At 41.2% G+C, this 22326-nt stretch overlaps 1 protein-coding gene across 4 annotated transcripts in view; it reads right to left on the bottom strand.

Annotated features, from left to right (window-relative positions):
- The window catches only part of NEXN (nexilin F-actin binding protein), a 72463-nt gene extending 58487 nt beyond the window's left edge, over window positions 1–13976 (bottom strand). For 2 of the 4 annotated variants that reach the window (XM_075557497.1, XM_075557510.1), the window contains exon 1: window positions 13824–13975. The gene's annotated coding sequence lies outside the window, so the exon portion shown is untranslated. Of the gene's footprint in view, window positions 1–13823 lie in introns of all 4 variants that reach the window. The other 2 variants (XM_075557530.1, XM_075557502.1) reach the window with 2 other exon arrangements.
- Window positions 13977–22326: the final 8350 nt, after the last annotated feature.

Here is a 22326-nt window from a genome sequence, read left to right as displayed (position 1 = left end):
ACACCCTAATAACAACAACAATTGTTAATATCATATGCAAGGAAAGTTTTGCTGAATGTTATCCAATGGTTGCAGGAGTACATTAATAGGGAGCTGCCAGAGGTTCCAGTCAGATTCAGAGAGGAGGGGGCGCAAGGAGGGCGATATCATTGCTGAGTCAGATGGATCTTGGCTGACAGCAGAGAAGACCAGAAGATGCTTACTTGTATTTGATTGACTATGCCAAGGTATTCACCTGTGGGGGACCATAACAAACTATGGATCATCTTGAGAATAATGATAATTCCAGAACACTTCATTGTGTTCATGCAGAACTTGTACATGGATCAAGAGGCAGCTGTGTAAACAGAAAAAAATGAAATACTGCATGGTTAAAAATCAGGAAAGGTCGGGGAGGGAGGGGGAAAATGAGGAACTGATACCAAGGGCTCAAATAGAAAGAAAATGTTTTGAGAATGATGATGGCAACAAATGTACTTAACACAATGGATGGATGGATGGATTGTGATAAGACTTGTACGAGTCCCCAATAAAATGATTTTTAGAAATCAGGAAGGTGTGTGACAAGGCTGTATCCTCTCACCATAATTATTCAATCTGTATGCTCAGCAAATCGTCAGAGAAACTGGATTATATGAAGAAGAATGTGGCTATCAGGATTGGAGGAAGGCAAATTAACAACCTTCAATATGCAGATGACACAACCTTGTTTGCTAAAAGTGAGGAGGATTTGAAGCACTTGCTGATAAAGATCAAGGATGCAGCCATGAGTATGGATCACAACTCAGTGTAACTAAAACCAAAATCCTCACAACTAGACTAATAGATAACATCATAAATAAGAAAGAAAAGATTGAAGTTGTCAAGGATTTTGTCTTGCTTGGACCCATAATCAATGCTTAAGGTAGTAGCCATTAAGAGATCAAAAGACACATTTCAACACATTTAAAGTGTTGAAAGACAAGTAGGTGGGAAGGTTAGGGGGATATGGGGAGCTAAGGACAATGGATACAAGAAAAAAATGTTCTCAAATTAATTGTGATGATTGTCCAAGTCTCGATGTAATTGAACAATTAAATTGTGTGATATGTGATGTATATCACAATAAATATAAAGTAATTAAAAAAAGAAAAGCAAGGAAGTTACTTTGAAGAATAAGGTGTGCCGGACCCAAGCCATGGCGTTTTCCATTGCCTCATATGCATGTGGAAGTTGGACATTGGAAAAGGAAGCCTGAAGGATAGATGGGTTTGAATTGTGGTGCTGGTGAAAAAGACTGACAGTGCCATGGACTGCCAGAAGGACAGACAGGTCTGTCTTGGAAGAAGCCCAGTCAGAATGTTCCTTAGAGGCAAGGATGGCAAGATTTTGCTCACGTACTTTGGACATGTTGTCAGGAAAGCTTATTTCGTGAAGAAAGGACGCCATGCTTGGTGCAGAGAGGCAGAACAGAAGAGGAAGGTTCTTGACAAGGTGGATTGACCCAGCGACTGTAACAATAGGCTCAAGCACAGAAACAACTGTGACGATGGCGCAGGACCGGGCTCTTCTGCTCTGTTGGACGTAGGGTCTTCGTGAGTAGGAACCAACTTACTGGTACCTATCAACAACCACACAGGCATAATAAATCATATGACTGTCCAATTCAGAAACGGTTTTGATAAATTCTCATTTGATGAAGTCATTAATAAAACTAAATTATATCTACAAATAAGATCTGAGAACTTAAGAAAACCCCTAGAAGATAGAAAAGACTCGTCTTCTGTATAAAGGAGATGGATGAGACCTAACACTCACATCTCTATTATGTGCCATACTCTCTGAATGTTATTCTGTAGATTCAAAGCTGGTAAGTTAATAGAACTACGAATCAGTGGGAAAATATTAATAAATTAACTGAAATGAATAAATCTTATTCATTGTTTCAAAAAACATTTAAAAATATTTTTCTGTAATATGCAAGCCACTGTAAGTTATTACAATATATACAAATTTGTATATGATAAAGTGCTCTAATGGAAGGCATAATTTAAATGAGAGTTTTAAAAGTTACCGAAATATAATCTTTGGTTTAGAAAGCACTGTACTGTGGTAACATTTGAATATATGTAGTATTAGAGAAAATGCCCTAACTGGATGAAAGGTTATGAATTAGAATGGTTATTCTCAAACTTTTAGGGTTCAGGATACCTATTATTGAGATAGCTTTTTTATATGAATTATATCTATAGGTATTTATGTATTTGACATAAGAATGAAGAATTTTCAAATGTACATTTACTAAATTATTAATATGAACAAGAACAGATATACTATGTATGAGCATAAATCAATTTTTTATTTTAAAAAATCCCTATTTTGCAAAAATTACTTTTTAGAAAAGTGGCATTGCTTTAAATTTGGCAAATTTCTTTATTATCAGGCTTAATAAAAGACAGATATAACTACCAACCATTCTCATCAGGGTTCCTGATAGGAGGAGAGAAAAAATAGAACAGATTCAAATTCTTAAATAGTTCAGACTAACAGGGCCAGTTAAGACGAGAGATTATCACTCTCAGATACTCTTTAAACTTGGAACCAAAAATGCTTCTGGAGGCAATCTTTTAGCTAAATAGCAAACAGAGTAAATAATGCTCCATGTGAGCACTGTGCCCCTTTAAGTGTATCTGCACAATAGCATCTATTGGACACTCACTCTAAAGTGAATGTGAGATGGTAACGCGGGCAGGGAACCCGGTTACTTCAAATAACCAGATGCCAGCATACAGCGACTCTCTGTCTGTGAGGATGGTGCACGAAGGAGCAGTGTTGCTCTGTTGTGCAGACACTTCCCTAAGAAATTCCTTTCAGTGTGAAAAACAAACACACAGAATTAGAACGATGACCCATTATGAAAAACATAACCAATGTCCGCAACTAATATGGATAGAAATAGCTCCACAAGAACCTAACGTGCTAATAAGCCGTCGTTTTAAAATAAATAAATAAAATAGCACCATAAAATCAATATTTGCATTTTTTAAAAAGACAAGTATAGTCTCATATACTTCAACAAACAATTGTGGCTTATAGTGTCTTGGTAAAGTTACAGGTGTGGCCTCATACAGAGGAGTAGTCGAAAAGTAAAGACTTCGTGGACCTCTGAAGGGCTTGGGGGTCCCCAAGTGTTTGAGATTTGCTGAATTAGAAGGAAGAACATTGTATCAAATATCCAGTTCTGATTGTAGAAAGGGGTAGCTAGGCTGAACACGCCGTCACTCTGTTTTAGGGTGCTAAATGAATATTGGTTACATTCATATTGGTTTAATGACTTAATTTCTATAACTAGTAACATTAGTGTCAAAGTTTTACTTTGGAGTCTGTCATATTTTTCTTAATTTAGCATTTAGTGATGAAATCTGAACAAGCAGATTGCAATGTTCTTGGTCACCTTCAAGGGGCAGTAGCAACACAATTTGGCCTCGCCTTTTTCTGCAGTCTTTTCCGGGCAAACCGCTGATTCGTTGACATGATTAAGGAGGGAGAGGTAATACTCACTGAAAGATAAGGTTGAACATATAGCTTATCAAAAAGAGTTTGCCAAAAAAAAAAAGAAGGGGGGGCAGTTGTGATGATAAAGGGGTTTAGTACAGCCATCCCAACATATTAAACATTTATATTAAATGAAGACAGTCAAATATCTGTTATTTTCAGAAGAAACATTGCACTATATGTAATTTATAAAAAAAGTTACCTTCCCCCCCCCCCCAAAATTTCCTTCTCAAGACTGTAATATAAAATGAGTAAGAGATTCAACAAAAACCCTCAGACTCACTGCCACTGAGAGCAGCTCAGGTAGGAGGCCACTACTTCAAGTCCAGTAAGTGGTGTTCTAGCAACACGCGCGCACACAGGGCACAGAAACATGGAAAAGACTCGTGTGGTTAAAGAAGAGGTTGAGGTTAAGAAAGTGATGAGAAATGGTGCCACACATAACAATATATGGGCTAACCTTGAAGGATAAGTCGGATTTCACACGCTGAACGAGAGGGGAAAGGCATCCAGACAAAAGAACCAACAGCAACAAAAGCACCAATGCCTGGCAACACATGAAAAGTTCAGGGACTTACAAACTGCCCACTGAACCTATGGTAAACCAAGAAAGGCAACCTGTGGCTAGATGAAAACCCAGATGACATGTTAATACGTTTAAACTTGAATGTATAGACAATGACGATCCAAAAAAGGATTTTCTAAATAAGAGAATGTCTTAATGAGCTGTATATTCTAGAAAGGAAGTGAGAGAGACTCAGAGTGGTGCAGAGACTAGAGTGAAATGAGGAAAGACTAGAGGGAGGAGAGCACGTAGGCGGTCTTGACAAAAGACAATAGTGGGTCTGAACCAGAACAACAGCTAAAAGAATGAGAGGTTGAAAAGGACATTTCCGAAGTGGAAGTAACAGGCAGGATGACCTATTATCCATTTGCTGATGAAGATTTAAGCCCTGATTATATATCAAGCACTAGCCTAGCTATGGAGACATAAAAGGGAACAAAAAGACATAGTCCCTGCCCTGATGGAGTTTACCTTTTAGTGGGAGAACCATTGCAAGAACTCGGGTCAGTTGCTTTGTTTGGGCAATATTGTCAAAAATTAACTCACAGTTGCTGATATGAGCAAATGAATAGGCAAGGTTATTATTAACTTATATTAAATTGAAAAATATTTTGAGAGGATTGGTTTTGGACAGCTTTACTTCCTGGCAGAAATACATTTTGGGTCTATTTATGCATCAGTGAAAAATTATGGAATTTCAAAATCATTAAAAAGACCAGAGATTAAAAAAAAGATCAGAGCTATTGATCTGATATAAATTGATAAAACAATTGAGACTGTGGCTCCTAGACACCCTTCAAGTCTGAAACTGAATGCACCCCAGCAATGAACTTCCAGCCAAACAACAGGTAGACCTTTAAAATTAATAATACTACCTAGGAAGAACATTTTCCTCAGTAAACCAAACACACAAGACCAAAAGGGCAGTATTTTCTCCAAAACAAAACTCAAAGGCTGCAAGGGTCAGAAAAAAATGCTGAATGAAAACCACCCACAGGGAAAGTGCGAAAAGTGTTGTTACATTGAGGGAAAGCAACCAATCTCAAGAAACAAAATGTGTATAAATTGTTGAAGAGAAAATAAATTTTCTCTGAAAAATTTCACTCAAATGACAATTAAAAGGTTTTAATATGTAAATAAATTATATTTTAAAACATTTTTAGAAATGATTTGAGATGTCTGTACCTAAGAACCTTAAAGTTCATGTAACCTCTTTTACTTACCAAATTAAGAATTAAGGAAAAAAGAGATTCTATGACTTATCCAGAGTTACAAACTGTTTAGTAGTAGAATAAAAAGTAGACAGACAAAGATTTCTTGAATCTTAAACAACTATTCATTTCACTTTGTCGTGTACCATTTTTACTTAAATTTAAGCATATGAAACAATAAAATATATTTATATATGATATGCCCAATGTACATATCATATGCCCAATTAATGTTGGTGTTGCCTGGTATCCTTTACTGTGCTTTTGAAATTGATTTAATAACCTGATAAAATATGCTTCAAGAATACAGAATTAGGATGGGAGAGGGAAGGGAAAAAATGAGGAGCTGATATAATACCAAGGGTAGAAAGAAAAAGTTTTGAGAATGACGATGACAACAAATGTACAAATGTGCTTGACACAACGAATGGATGTATGGATTGTGATAAGAATTGTACGAGCCCCCAGTAAAATTATTTTTTTAAAAAGAATAGAGACTTGATACTTTTTCTTTATTCACTTTTTATTGTGAATTAGGTGAAGGTTTACAGAACAGATCATTAGTTTTACATTCACAATTTATATACATTTTGTTTCAACAATTGCATTTCAATCTCCTCAATGTAATATCACTGTGTTAGTCTGGGTAAACTAGAGAAAAAAATTTACAGATGTGTATATGCGTTTAAGAAAGAGCTTTATATACAAGAGCAATTGAATATCAAGAAAACATCCCAGTCCAGTCCAAATCAAGTCCATAAATCCGATATTAGCCCATATGTACAATACTAATCTATAAAGTCCCTTTCAGACTCATGAAACACATGAAATGACACCTAAATGCAGGAAGATCACAGGCCAGTGAATGGAAAGTCTTGTGGGTCCAGTGGCAATATAAGCATCTCAACACTGACAGGGGTCTCCACATGGCTCCTCCAGCTCCCAGGGCTCTGGCTGCATCAGCGTAATTTCATCAGGCTGGTCATAATGTCTCCCAGGGAGTGAGCCTGGTATCCCATCTCCAGTGAGCTATTTATCTCCTTAGCATTTCCAATGAGGTCAGCAAGCTGTGACTTGATTGAAAAGCTAAACTCCACCCCTTCACTCTTAATTCTCGAATTGACAACAGAGTATCTAACTATCAGAATCACTTATTCTAGTTCTTCCCTGTTTCCTGTATCCTTCCCTTGTTTTCTGAACCCTCTGGACTTTGTCCTTGGGAATTGTCCTTTTTTCTTAAATGCTTCATGATTCTAACATGGGGTGAATGAGTTCACTTCCAGTCCTGAAGGATAAGGATAAGGGTAAGTTTCTCTCTGACCAGTACACCAGGTCTCTTTTAAGATTTTGAGCTCTGTTCCACATTTTCTCTCCCACTCTATCCAGGACCTTCTAATGTGATCCTTTTCTGAATGGGTAGTCAGACACCGTCTAGTTCTTCTGGTCTCAAGGTCGTGGATATTTGCATAGTCCTTTGGATTAATTGTTTCCATGTGTCTTTGGATTTTTGTCATTTCTTTTCTCTGGTGGAGGAGAAACCACTAGCTGCACCTTCGATGGCTACTCAGCCTCTTTTAGGGCTCCAGTCGCTAAAGAGCATTACTTTGAGTGACGACAAAAGTACTATCTTTAAATGACTACAAAATAATTTCCACCCTGGATGTTAAGATGCAATTCAAGTTTTGAGAGAATACATAAATCACATCAAACATAATATTAACAACAGATCTATACTAAAAGATGTATGCTAATTGTTTTTCCTCCAGGGGTTGATGCCGGGCCTCAAAATTTTATAAATCTAATGAACTTGCCTTGATACTTCAGATATACAATTACAATAGTTCAAGAATAGCAAACAATTAAGGAATCAAGTAAAGAATCTTAACTAATAGATATCACTTATAATTTCATTGTGTTACAAATCATCTCCTTTTCCTGAAACAGAAATGTCAAGGCAGTGATAGTGTTTTAATTTGCATTTTATTAAACTCAAGCAAATTCTTTGTCTCAACTTTTAAGAAGGTTTTAAATGGAACTTTTAAATTTGATACTATCAGTAAATGTTAAGGGCTACCTGTTTGGTCTTTGATACAACCAGAAATTTTGTTAGAACTTTATACGATATAAGCCTAAAGTGTTATCTCTTTTAAACTTGTAAAAGAAATAAAAATTTAAATATAACTCTATTACATTTAAGTTGCAACATTACACTTACAGAATTTACAAAATTTGCCATCAACCTCATCCCAATTCAAAAATCTGAAATGAGATCCTACTTTATATATTTGAAGAAATGGGTTTATTTTCTCTTATTCAATACTTAATTCCTCATTGAGAAACAGGAATCTTTATTTCAACCTTCTTTATCATTCTCCTGTAATGATAATATATAGTATCTTACATTTTAAAAAGGAGCCCTGGTGGCATAATGGTTACATGTTGGGCTGCTAATTGCAGTCTGTAGTTCGAACCCACTAGCCACTCTGAAGGAAAAACAATAAGTTACAGGCTCAGAGACTCACAGACAGTTCTACTCTGTCCTATAGAGTTTCTATGAGTCAGAGCATCCCCTCATAGCAATGAGTTTGGAAATTTTGAAACATTCAAATAACTACATGTAGTACTTTTCAAAAGACATCACACTAAAGCCCTGAAAAGTAAGAACTGCTTTATTTCTGGCTATAATCTTAGTATCTCATACAGCACGTAGGACACAATACAAGCTCAATACAAATTGGAAAGAGTAGATGAGTGACAGAGAAATAACAGAAAACCTGACCTACAATCAACCCAAGAAAGACTCATGACTTTCTGCTTAATATGAATGACCTATGGGATGATGTATGTATCACCGTATCTACTCAAGTATCAGCCAACCCAAATACAAGCCAAGGCACCTAACTTTACCACAAAAAACTGGGAAAACTTATTGGCTCAAGTATAAGCCTAGGGTGGGAAATGCAGCTGCTACTGGTAAATTTCAAAATAAAAATAGATACCAATAAAATCACATTAATTGAGGCATCAGTAGGTTAAATGGTTTTGACTATTTATTTCAAAGAAAAACAGTAAACTAACTCTCTAAGTGGAAAAGAGGGTCAACAAAAACAATATGGCGTCAACAATGATACACACGCTGTTACTGCATGCGCTGCAGTACTGCACACGCGGGCTCACCACGTGTACACGGCGCAGCTTGTACAGTTTGAGGCCTAACGCAGACCATGGTATTCCAGAATGTGATGACATGATTGTTTGCACAGAGCAGCCTGTGTCAGGCCTCAAAATATACCCACCGCATTGCCTATGCCCTGCGTTACTGCTTACGTACGGGAAGTGCTAACGCAACACATGCAGTAACAGTGCGCACGCCACACAGCGTGTTTGTTATGAGCTCGAACACAGGCTGCTCTATGTAAGCATAGTCAACCCTGGGTCTAGATCGGCGTTAATAAGAAAATAAAATAGAGCAGACTCAGTACTGTAAATAAACGTACTGCATATCCAAGACCAGAGATAAACCCGTACTTGTATTCAGTGAGGCTTGGGCGGAGCCAGGGGGCGTGACCAAGCACGGGTAAGACTGTAAAGGCCGCGTCATTGGCGCCAGCCCTGGAGATGAGCAGCTGCATCTGACGTTCATCTGACAAGGATGCGGTGCGCCCAGGTACCAGCACACAGAAGTTGTCCAGTACCGCATGGACAACACAGAGGCTGCGGGTACGCAGGAGAAAACAAGAGCGGTGAAATCAGCGGTCATCGGACCACCCACAGAGGCGGCAGGGCCTAGAGATGAGTGAGAGGGACCGGAGAACAGGTAAGTGGGACCCTCACTGGAGTATAAGCCCAGGGGGCTTTTTCAGTATAAAAAAATGTGCTGAAAAACCCGGCTTATATACAAGTATATACGGTAATTCCAAATTAATAATATTTTTTATATCAAAGGATTAAAAAAAAGACTCATGAATGTTAGCTCCAAGAGGAGTGCTGAGAACATATATTGACCATATAATAATAATGAAAAAGAAAAATAAACTGAGGTAGGTTTAAATTTAACTAAATATCACAAACAACCAGCAACTTGGGGCTTCCAACCAGGAAGTTGGCTTCCCACACCAACCTGTGTGATCACGTATCAGGCATCAAAGAAGAAAAAATCATATCACTGTGAAAAAGGATGAGTGCGAAGTGGAGATCCAAAGCCCACCTGTAGGCAACTACTGAACATCCCCTTACAGAAGGGAGGAGACGAGCCAGTCAGAGTGCAGTATAGCACCAATGAAACGTACAACTTTCCTCTAGTTCTTTAATGCTTCTTCCTCCCCACTATCATGATCCCAATTCTACCTCACAAATTCAGCTAGACCAGAGGATGTACACTGGTATGGAAACGAGCTGGAAACACAAGGATCCAGGCCAGATAAATCCCTGAGGACCAGTAATGAGAGAAGAGATAACAGGATGGGAAGAGGAAGATGGAGGAGAACCGGGGAACAGATCACAATTGACATTTAACCCCCTCCCGGGGGAATGGACAACAGAAAAGTGGTGAAGGGAGACGTCAGACAGTGTAAGACGGGAAAAATAATAAGTTATAAATTATCAGGGGTTTGTGAGGGAGGGAGGGTAGAGGAGGGAGGAGAAAAGTGAGGAGCTGACACCAAGAGCTCAAGTAGAGAGCAAATGTTTTGAGAATGATGATGACAGCAAATGTACAAATGTGCTTGACACAATAGATGGATGTATGGATTGTGCTGAGTTGTATGAGCCCCCAATAAAATGATTGAAAACAACAACATAAAAAGGAAGTTGGCTTCTCAAGCGAATAAATGGAACCACTGGAGACATCTGGGTCTGTCTGTACTTCTGTGCAAGTGGAAGATTGCCTTTCATTGAACATGTTCTCAGAGGAGCGCACTCCCTGGGAAACAGCCATCCTGCTTCGTAAAGTGAAAGGTCGGCGAAAAGAGAACGACTGGCAAGGAGTTAGAGTGACACGCGGGTTGCAAGGAGGAGCTCAACCCTAGCAATGATTGGGGGCAGAGGTCATGATCGGGCGGGCGGGCTTTCCTCCTGTCCTTGCTGAGTCGGAAACAACTCATGGCACCTAAGAAAAGCCACAAGTCTCTCGGTTCACATACAGGTGAGGAAGCAGAACTGTGGTGAACCCCTTTATGGTTAAGGCCAGGGACATACAAACATTCCTAAGAAAAATCTATCATGGAGAGAGTATAGTCAGTTAAGAGTCTTCTTTCCCAGAAATATCTCCCCTGTGTTACGTAAAAATCTCACCAACTAAATTATTTGGTTAAGGTTAGTAATACAAGATTCCTTCCAGCCCTAGGACAAGCAGCAGTGCCAATGAATGCCAACCTCTTCTTACCCATTCCCAGCTAAGATAATTGCTCACTAAAATGTTTACAGTTCAGGGTCATAATGTGAAGCCCAGCAGACTTTCCATCTTACCCTGGCTTCAGACTCGCCCCAATTCTTACAGAAGAGACTCATGCTCAAGCGTCTAGGACCTGATTGGTAACATCGGTGAGTAATAACTGGCGTAAAACGATAAGGAACGGTGCGCCTGCGGCAAGTGAGAGAATGCATGTCCTGTTCAAAAGGCCGCCACTGTTTAGTTATATTGGTCCTGTGCAGCACCCAGGACGTAGTTCTGCTCAGTTATGCCAACTGCAAAAGAAAATGGAAACCCACATTTTTCTCTAAATTTACTGATTTTTAAGCATGTCTGTGACTGGGAGTGGCTTTGTGGTTATCAGTTTTTAGCCCATGATTCACACAAAAAGTTAAAAGCAAAAAAGTAAGAGATGAAAAAGAGGGGAAAGAAAAAGAACCACTCATTGCAAACACTATCAGCTATTCTTATATATGTTGTTTCTCTGAGATGCAGTGCAAGCAAAAAAGCTTATGCATGGGAGAAAAACTAGAAGAAATATATATGCGTGTGAGTTTGAAAGCTGCCTTTTCCATTCTCCATAATTTCTAGCCACACATGTGATCTAAGTCAAACATAATGCCAATGAGTTGATTCCAACTCACAGAGCCCTGCACAGGACAGCGGAGAACTGCTCGAAGAAGTGTTTCTAAGGCTGACAATCTGTATAGACGCAGACTGATTTGTCTTTCTCTGTAGAGCAACTGAGGGTTTGAAATGCTGACCTTTTGGTTGCCAGCCCCATGTTTAACCCACTACACCACCAACGTTCCTACAAAAATAATATGGGGATACTAATTTGATGATAAGCATAACAAAATTAATTAAGCCAGATTTCTGGGTTAAAAAAACCCCACCATCCTATAGTGTTGACAGTATACCACCATTATTAAATCCAAATTACATAAAGGATATGTACATTTTAAAGACAACACAACCATTTCAAGTACATGAATGATATCACTATGCAATCATAAAACCAGAAGAACGAAAACACCAATGGCACAGGTGATGTGGGCCATAGTTGACATTGCAAAAGAACAGAAAAGTGTGAAAATATTAAGAATATTATAGGTCATTTCCCCCACTAAATTACGAAGCAGACTACCAAAATGGTGTGTGTGTGTGTGTTTTTTCTCAAAACTTAAGAAGCAAACCTACTCTCAAGTCATTTCCAACTCACAGGGACCCTAAAGGACAGCATAGCAGAGCCTCTCTGGGTTATCAAGACTGCAAGTTTTTGCAGGAGAGAAAGGTTATTAGCTCAACGCGTAACCCCTGACACAACCAGGACTCTGATGTGTCCCACAAACCACAGGATAGATGTACTGAGTTCCATTCCATTGCAAAATCTTCTTTCCTTTAAAACTTTAAACATCTGCCCCACTGTTACATACTTTCCTGCATTTATTACACTATTTTCTTTCTTTTGGATATGTACCTTGTATAATTCTCCATATTTTAATTTAAATATAATTTCCTTTGATTTTGGGTATTTCAAAGATAATTGGTAGGTTTTGTTTCTTTTTTCCTAAATGAAGTATATCCTCCTTTCAAGACACTGAAGTTCTACGGCAATGAGATTCCAAAAATACATAATCAGTTTTTGTTCTGTTCACAAATGAAATCCTAACCTAAATACTTCCAGTACAATTTCAGGGGAAAAATACTGCTCAAAAACCTAGATAATGCATTCCTTTCTTGATGCTAAATATAGCCCTCATCTCAAGATGACATACATTTTGACAATGATTCCATTTTAAGGTGAACAGAAAAAAATTACTTTTCATTACATTACAATTTAAACTGCATTTAGAAATGTGAACCTTTCATTAAAATTAATTGCATCATAGTTGTAATGAGGAAAAACTGATTTTTAAATATCTGTTGGATTTTACTTAGGGGTCCTTAAAGTAGTTGCAGATAAAAAAATTGTACAAATTTTTCTTTAAACTATTTCTAGTAACCAAAATCAAAATAGCTTTAGAATTAGCTTGCTAATTAATAACTGGAAGGAAGAATCTTCACCAGTTATATTAAAGAATCAAAGTTCATGTATACTGAATATACTTCTCCAAGATCCTGTTTCCCTCATTTGATTAACTGCATTAGTCTTCTTGATACTAGGAGGGGGAAATTATGTGGGCCACTTAGTAATGTGACTATGAAGATATAAATACAAATACTTGTTTATTTAATCACACTCTCCAGTACATAGCTATGTTGTGACTCGAAGGCCAATAGGCCCATTACAAGAATCCATTAAGAAAATTTAGCTGATGGATGATGCTGGCATTGCTTTAGTCATGCAACTGATTTCATTTTTATTATGTCTTTCTTCTACCTGCCTCTTTCCCAAGGACATTTTGTTAGGACAGAACCGTAGGCTATTTTTACCTTGTTATCTCTCTTTCTCCCTCCAACTTTTAGTGCACCCTGTTGACCTTTAAATAAACACCAAACTAAGATCCTGGAGTAGTTGCAGCAATTAGCTAACATCTCGACTTGTAGTTTGTTTTTATAGATGCTAATAATAATATTTCTTTACCATCCGCAGTGTAGCACGGTTTAAAAAACACAACTGGAATGGCTCACTGTTTTCACAAAGCAAATAGACAAGGGATGGATGACTCCCTTCTTCCTTCACCCATTTCAACTTCCAGCTCTCGCTCCTCAGCCCCCAGCACCCCGGCCTCCCTCGGACAGATTCGGGAAAGATGCTGCGGAGGGAGGATGCGCTGTGAAGTCATACTGCACTCCCCAGAGGACGGGTCCTCGGAACCGCGGCAGGCGCCCCGGGACCCTGAGCGGTACTACCCACGGTCGGACCCCAAGGGCACAGCACGGGGCTAGCACCCCTGCGCCCCGGAGGGCGCGCGTGCAGTCTAGCCGAAGCGGGGCGGCGGCCCGCGGACCTCACACCCAGGAGCCCGGGGCCCCACAGCGCTGCGCCCCCGGCCAGCCGGGGTCGCCTTCCAGGGCCCGATTCCCCGGGACGGGGCGGGAGGCAGGTCCCCGCAGCCCGGCCCCCGGCCCCGCCGCCCCTTCTCCCGAGCCCTCTCACCTCGGGCGCTCGAGGCAGCGGCCGTCGGCTGGGTGCTGGCAGGGTCTGCGCGCTCTGCTGCCGCGCCGCCGCCGCGAGCCCTCTGGCCGCCGCCGCCGCCAGCAGCAAGTTTCCATAAAAGTCCTGGTGCGCAGCGCGGCCCCGCATTCCGGGCGGGCGGGCCCGGCGCCGCGGCAGCTGTTCCGGAGCGCGGGGCCAGCTCCCCCCGCCCCGCCCTCGCCCCCCTCCCCCCCGCCGGAGCGCCCAGCCGGTGGCCGGTCCAGGGGGGCGCTGCCAACTCGCCACCAGCCCCTGCCTGCTGCCGCCCCGGGCCCGAGCCGGCTCCGCGAGCGCGGGGCGAAGCCGGGCAGGGCAGCCGGGCTGCTCTGCTCCGGGGCAGTGCCGCCGGCCTGGTGTTCAAGACCGGCTGGAGCAGCCTCGCGCCCGTCCACACCCGGACCCACTTCTCTGGCGTCTGAAGGCCTGGGCTTCCAATCAAGAAGCCAAGCTATGGGTTATAATTTCCCTTATTGGAGTATGAATCCGTCACCACCTCATCTTGTCTGTTGCCCTCCCTGGAAGTTATTATTTTAAATGTATTTTTTAATTTAATAAATCTTTTCATTGGGACTCATACAACTCTTATTACAATCAATACATACATCAATTGAGTAAAGCACCCTTATACATTCGTTGCCCTCGTCACTCGCAAAATTCGCCTTCCACTTGGGTTCCTGGAATCAGCTCGTTTTCCTTTTTTTCCCCCCTCCCCTCTTCCCCCTGAACCCTTAATAGTTTATAAATAATTATTTTATCTTATCTTACACTGCCCGGCGTCTCCCCTCACCCACCTCCCTATTGCCCATCTCCCAGAGAGGAGGTTACACATAGATCCCCAAGATCGGTTCTCCCTTTCTACACCCCCTTCCCTCCCGTGTATTTTTAAAATAGACACATACAGGTATGTATCTGATCTTGTTAAATTGAAGCTAACCACTGGTCACAGCCATATCAAAAACCAAGCTTGCTGCCATCGACTAGATGCCAACTCGTCGTGACCCTGGAGGGCGGGTTAGAACTGCCCGTGAGTTGCCGGGGCAGGCAAGTGAGTAGAAAACCTCACAGACGGCTGAAAAAACTTTGGCAACCATAACTCTTTACAGTTTGTCGCATAACTCCATCAGACCGCATCTTAAAACCGGGAAAAACTGGGAGGACGTTTTCTGATGTGGAAGCTGTCTTTCTTCACGACACAAAAACCAACGCGAACAAAAGAGCCAGGTACCACTTCCAACTGCCAGGCCTGAGCAGGAAAAGAGCCAGGTACCACTTCCAACTGCCAGGCCTGAGCAGGCAGCTCTCCTCAAGGGACCTGCGAACGAGCTCCTGCTCTTAACTCTAACTCTGCTTTCCGCCCCCTTCCCACATCTCTATCTGCTCAGGATAAACGCTCTTCTCAAAGGTGTAAAACCATCCACTTAAGTAGATAAAAGTTCTAAGTTGGTAATGATGTTATTTAAATTTGCTGCAGTATCGACAGAGGGACTAGGTCATCTCGTTTATCTCCTCGTTCCAGTCAATTCTATCCCGTATGTGCTGGAGACACAGTGAATGGGGCACAGGAGGGGCCCGGATGCCACTAAGTTCCACGGTAATGACCCAGGATGAGAGGTAGTAGGGACTGTACGTGGCCTTATAGGTAGTGAGAAATGGTAGAACTAGTAGGATTTCACCAATAGATTGACTATAAATGCAAGAAGTTTCTGACCAGCATAATTGAAAGACTGGAGTTCTTATTTACTGAGAGGGGACAGGCGGGAAGAGGTTTAGGCAGTGGTGGTCGGAAATCAGTTTCCGACAAACTATGTTTGAGAAGGCTTTGCAAAAACTCACTAAGTCCTGACTTAGGGCTGCTAACCCCAAAGCCAGCAGTTCAAACCCACCAGTCACTCCAAGGGAGAAGGATGAGACTCTGCTCCACTCAGTATTTCCAGCCTCAGTAATCATTGCAATTACTGTTCTCAGAAACCCAAACTATAACAATACGCACACATATCACGATTCAGTTTGGTTGGTTCTCAAACTTATTAGTTTCACATTATTGAAAAGATCAAATATCAAAAAAGTGAAGAAAAATGAGCCAAAGTACAGTTTGTTTTTCTATCAATTGCTAGAAGAAGACATTATCTTTGGTAAAGCAAACCCAAACTCACAGCCACCCAGTTGATACTGACTCAGAGCGACCCTATGAGACAGGGTAGAACTGCCCTGTGGGTTTTCCAGACGGGAACTACACGGGAGCAGAAAGCCCGTCCTGCAGTGCAGCGGCTGGTAGTTTCAAACTGCTCACCTGGCAGTTAGCAGTCCCACTCGTAACCACTATAGCCCCAGGGCTCCTTTGGTAAAGTGCAAAGTCAATTAAAAAAAAACAAGAGAAATCCTCATTGAGATGGATTAACGTAAAAACCACTACAAAATATACCAACCATTATGAAGCTAGCACAAGACCAGTAGGCATTTTATTCTGTTCTACACAAGCTCAGTGTGAGTTGGAGACAACTTGACAGCAACGAACAACAACAGTTTTTAGAAAAGCCTGGTTGAACAATTTGAAAAAAGTAAGGCAAATAGTTTAAAAGTGGCATCAAGTTAAAAATGTGGAGAAGACATGTAAAAGACCGGGAACAAAATTGCTACCAAGGATATGCTGAACTTATTGTTTGTCATGTGTCTAACTTTTTTCTCCTTTCAAAATTGAGAAATTAGAAATCCTAGATGACAATTTGGAGGTGCAATTTATCTGGGAATATTGAGTGGGCCTATACACCAATAAAGTTATTGATTCTTCGTGAAAAGATTGACCACAGAATGTAAGCTTATTAACCTAAAACAAAATGTCTAATTTATCTATTTGAATTTTACTGTGATTCTACGCTGTGGTAGCCAGTCACCAAAATGACCTCAAATAATCCCATCTCCTGTTAGTCACACCTTGTTTTGTCCCCTCGTATTGTCAGGATTGACAATCCTGACCGGAAGTGAAGACATGCCACATGCGAGACTAAGTTCATCAAAGACATTGTGGATCTTATTTTGCTTTCTTGCTTAATTTGGAGGAAGCTACCAGCCATGTTTTGAGGATACTCACATTGTCATGTTCAGAGACCCGTGTGACAAGGTTTTCTGCCAACAGCCAGCGAGGGACTGAGGTCTCCTAAAAATAGTCATGTGAGTAGACGGCTCTTGGAAGCCAGTTTTCCAGCATTAGTCAAGCCTCAGATGACTGTGATCTTAGGAGAGAGCCTATGCCAGACCAGCCAACTAGGCCATTCCTGGGCTCTCGACTCTCAGCAAGCGCACATTTTATAATTTCCTATATATAAATGTGCGCCGTAAAAGGCCTCTGTGACACAAATACGAGTTGACAGCCAACGACTGAAGTAGTATTTGATGTACCAGCTTTGCTGTGGCTTTGAAGTAAAGATGAAAAGTATCATATAGGAAGAATGTCTGCTTCCCCAACGTCCGGACTGCAACCCTGCCCTCCCCTGCCCAGATGATGGAGGTGAGTGGTTACCATCACTCAGCCGTAGCCAAACAGGTAGAACCCTGACGGACAAAAAGGCGTGTGTAGCCCTGATCAGAGATGTCAGCAGTAAAAGCAGAGAAAGAGATTAACGGCGGAACAAGTGGCAGAGTGCAGTAGGACAGAATGCAGGGTACGCGAAGAGACACTGCAGGAAGAGTGAGATGGATGCCAAAAGTGAACTAAGAGCAGTAGGAAACACAGTGGGTAAACAGGTACATTTCTGGAGTTTTCCAGCAACGAGACACTTGTTACTGATTCCAGCTACTGTCGAACTGTAACCCTCGAGCGGAGTCCAACTGTTCCCTTGGGTTTCTGAGGCTGGAAATCTTTACAGGAGATGCCTCATCTTCCTCCGGAGGAGCAGGGGGTTCAAACTACTTTATGGCCTGATGCACAACCAGCGCCCGCCCCCGTCCCCCACCAAACCGACTACTCACTGCCAGTCAGTTCTGACTCATAACGACCCCATAGGACAGAACAGAATTGCATCTGTGGGTTTCTGAAACTAGATCTTCACAGGAGTAGAAAGCCCTGTGTTTCTCCCAACACTGGCTGTTAACCGCACGGTCCGCTCCTCTTGAGAATGGTAAGGTTCTACTCCTGTAAAGATTTAGTCTCAGAAACCCACAGGGGCTGTTCTGCCCTGCTCTACAGAGTGGCTTCCAGAATCGACTTGATGGCACAGAGTTTGGTTTTGGGAAGAATTAAAGAACCCTGGTAGTGCAGGAGGGTAAGTGTTGTACTGTTAACTAACTGCAGGTCAGTGGTTCAAACCCATCAGCCACGCCATAGGAGAAAGATGAAACTATCAATCCTGTAAAGATTTACAGTCCTAGGGTCATTATGAGGCAGAATCAACTTAATGGTAGTGATTTTTTAAGAGCTTAAGGTGATGAGGCAGTCTGCTTCCATAAAGATTTAGTCTTAGAAACTCTAGAGCGTTCTAGTCTGTCTTACATATGAGTCAGAATTCACTCAGTGGCAATGGGTTTGGTTTGGTTTTTAGGATGTCATTGAGACGTTTAGTGTAAAAAAAAATTACATTCAGTTGGTAGGATCAAAGAGAATGGCACGAGGCAGCAAAGGGTATGACAGATCATGAAAAAGAAGGTGGGCATGAGATGCTGATCTAGTTTCCCATTCCATCTCCAATCCTATATCCTAGCTAGGGAAAGATTCAACTCATGTTTATATTGTTGGTTTACTAAGTACCGTATATACTTGAATATAAACCGACCTGAGTATAAGCCGAGATACCTAATTATTGCCTGGGAAACCAGAAAAATTGATTTACTCTAGAATAAGCCTAGGGTGGAAAATGCAGAAGTTATTTGTGAGTTTCAATAATAAAAAAAAAAGAAAAGAAAATTACTAAAAATTGATACATCAGTGGGGCAATGCATTTAAATATTTATTTTAAATAAAAAACATAAATAAAAGGACAAGTCATTTAACATTAGTAAACCAGCACAGTAAGTGGAAAATAGGTTCAACAAAAACAATAAGGGATCAACAATGATACATTAAGACTACTATTCCCTGAGCTCAATCAGCAACCAAGCTAAAATGTAAAGAATTAAAGTCCTTCAAAACTGGATTCCTCCTCATCATCCGTATCCCAATGCAGAGCTTCAGCTGGTGTGAGGTCATCATAGATGCTGTCCTCACTGAGATCGCCGTCATCACCATCACTGCTGTCATTTTCATACAAAGCGCAGTCTTCACTGCCATCCATAGCCTTACTAATACTACATTTCTGGAAGGCACGTCGCACCATGTCCTCTGGAATGTCTTCCCAAGCATTTTGAACCCACTTTGCTATTAACTCTATGTCAGGCTTCATGAGATTTCCTCCTTTTGTTAGTCGGGCTTGATCACATGACATCCATTCATGCCACTGACCCGTGTATAAGCCAAACCCGAGTTTTTCAGCACATTTTTTGCGCTGAAAAACTCGGCTTATACACGAGTATATACGGTAATACATCCCAGTTTGTTTTGTTTAAATGTTAAAAATAGTCACACACATTTATCTTTATTATGTATAGAAGCCCTGGTAGCACAATGGGTAAAGCATTAGACTACTGACCCAAAGATCGGTGGTTAAGACCTATCAATCAGTCTCAGGAAGAAAATTTACTTCTGGAAAGACTCACAGCCTCAGAAACCTGACAGAGCAGTTCTCCCTATCCAAAAGGTTGCTATGAATCAATTTGATGATAATACGTGTACGTATGTATTAATTCCAAAATAACCCTTCTATGCTCTTCAATGTCCACCAAGTCAAATAGCAGCTTGGCACCCTCAAGAAACTTACATCATATTCTGCTGAAATGTTTGGAAACAAGAAGAAACCTGAAGGGGCAAGACCAAGGATGCAGGGAAGATGGGTCAGGTTTCCCAATGGACTTCTCCACCACAGTGCCGACAACTCTCCAAGAGTAAGCCGGGGCCTTGCTGTGATGGAAACACTTGATCTGGCGCAGCTTGCCTAGCGTTGTTCTTACCGGTGCGTTTTCCATTCTCTTAAAATATCTTCCTCATAAGCCCACCCAGTGTCCTTTGAGAAAATCAATCAACATTACCCCCATTTGGGGTAAATAAGAAAACACAGTTGTCATAACCTGAGTTAGTCTCTCTGCCCTTGAATTTTTTTTAATTTATTTTTTTAAATCATTTTATTGGGGGCTTATACAGCTCTTATCACAATCTATACATACATCCACCATGTCAAGCACATTGTACATGTTGCCATCATCATTTTCAAAACATTTTCTTTCTACTTGAGCTCTTGGTATAAGCTCATTCCCCACTCCCTCCTTCATGAACCCTTGATAATTTGTAAAAAGAAAAAAATTTTTTCACATCTTACACTGACCGATGTCTTCCTTCGCCCATTTTTCTGTTGTTTGCCCCAATGGGAGGGGGTTATATGTAGATCATTGTGATCGACTCCTCCTTTCTCCCCCCACCTTCCCTTTCCCTTCTACTCTCATTATTGATCTTGAGGGGTTTAACTGTCCTGGATTCCCTGTATTGTGAGCTCTTATCTGTACCAGTGTACATGCTCTGGTCTAGCCAGATTTATAAGGTAGAATTGGGATCAGACAGTGGAGGTGAGGGAAGAAGCATTAAAGAACCAGAGGAGAGTTGTACGTTCCATCGGTGTTATACTGCATCAACTGGCTCGTCTCTTCCTTGTGACCCTTCTGTAAGGGGATGTCTACAAATGGGCTTTGGTTCTCCACTCCACACTCCCCCTCATTCACATTGATATGATTTTTTGTTCTGGGTCTTTAATGCCGGATATCTGATCCCTTCGACACCTCGTGATCACACAGGGTAGTGTACTCCTTCCATGTGGGCTTTGTTGCTTCTCAGCTAGATGGCTGCTTGCTTGCTTATCTTCAAGTCTTTAAGACCCCAGACGCTATATCTTTTGATAGCCAGGTACCATCAGCTTCCTTCACCACATTTGCCTATGCACACATTTTGTCTTCAGCAATCTTGTGGGGAAGGTGAGCATCACAGAATGCCGGTTTCTTGCATTGAGAGAGCACTTGCGTAGAGGCCCAATGTCTGTCTGCTACCTTAATACTTAACATATAAATATATGTACATAGATCTATTCCCCTATTATTATATAAAATATATTTACATATGTACATGCCTGTATTTAGAGCTCTGTAAATGTTTTTGTTCTTGTTTTTTTGCCTCCTAGTTCTTTCCTCTATTTTCTGGCCTTGAATTTAACTAGCTGAGTAGATGCCCTCAGAAGTCACTGATCTGAAACTTGTTCTCTCAATAAAACCAAGACTCAACTTAGGTTATATAAAGGCCATTCATTAAAGAATCTTTATTATCTTTGATCTTGCTTAAAAGACTGATAGATAAGCTCTATGAGTTAACTGATCTTTGAGCAACCCCATTGCCACCCACTGAAAGCTTTCTGAGGCCAAGATATTGGCTTGAAACTGAAAATGCTGAACCATGTGAGATCCCAACTGTAATTGATCCCAACACCACACTGATTTGATGTTTCACATAGATTTTAATTCTGTGGTCCTTTTCTACCAGGTTCTGGACTTAGCCAGTTTCTTCATTTGTCAAGGTCAACAGTTTTTTAATTTATTTATTTTCTATTGAATCATTTTATTGGGAGCTTGAACAACTCTTATCACAATCCATACATACATCCATTTTGTCAAACACATTTGTACATTTGTTGCTATCATCATTCTCAGAACATTTACTTTCTACTTGGTATCAGCTCATTTCCCCCCGCCCCCCATGAACCCTATATAATTAATAAATTATTATTTTGTCATATCTTACACTGTGCAACATCCCCCTTCACCCACTTTTCTGTTGTCCACCCCTCAGGGAGGAGGTTATATGTAGATCCTTGTAATAGGTTCCCCCTTTCCACCACACCCTCCCTTCCACCCTCCCGGTATTGCCCCTTTCAGCACTGGTCTTGAAGGGATCATCTGTTCTGGATTCCGTGTTTTCAGTTCTTATCTGTACCAGTGTACATGCTCTGGTCTAGCCGGATTTGTAAGGTAGAATTGGGATTATGATAGTGGGGGAGTGGAGGGCTGGGGAGAGGGGGAGGAAGCATTTAGGAACTAGAGGATAGTTGCATGTTTTATCGTTGCTACACTGCACCCTGACAGGCTCATCTCCTCCCTGAGACCCTTCTGTAAGGGGATGTCCAGTTGCTACAGATGTGTCTTGGGTCCCCAATCTGTACTCGCCATCACTCACAATGATTTTGTTTTTGGATGCCTGATATCTATCTGATCCCATCAACACCTCGTGATCGCACAGGCTGGTGTGCTTCTTCCATGTGGGTTTTGTTGCTTCTGAGCTAGATGTCCACTTGTTTTCCTTCAAGCCTTTAAGACCCCAGACACTGTATCTTTTGATAGCTGG

This window comes from Tenrec ecaudatus, chromosome 1, assembly GCF_050624435.1.
Source record: "Tenrec ecaudatus isolate mTenEca1 chromosome 1, mTenEca1.hap1, whole genome shotgun sequence".
Classification (NCBI taxonomy): domain Eukaryota; kingdom Metazoa; phylum Chordata; class Mammalia; order Afrosoricida; family Tenrecidae; genus Tenrec; species Tenrec ecaudatus.
This window is presented reverse-complemented; position numbering and strand designations above follow the sequence as displayed.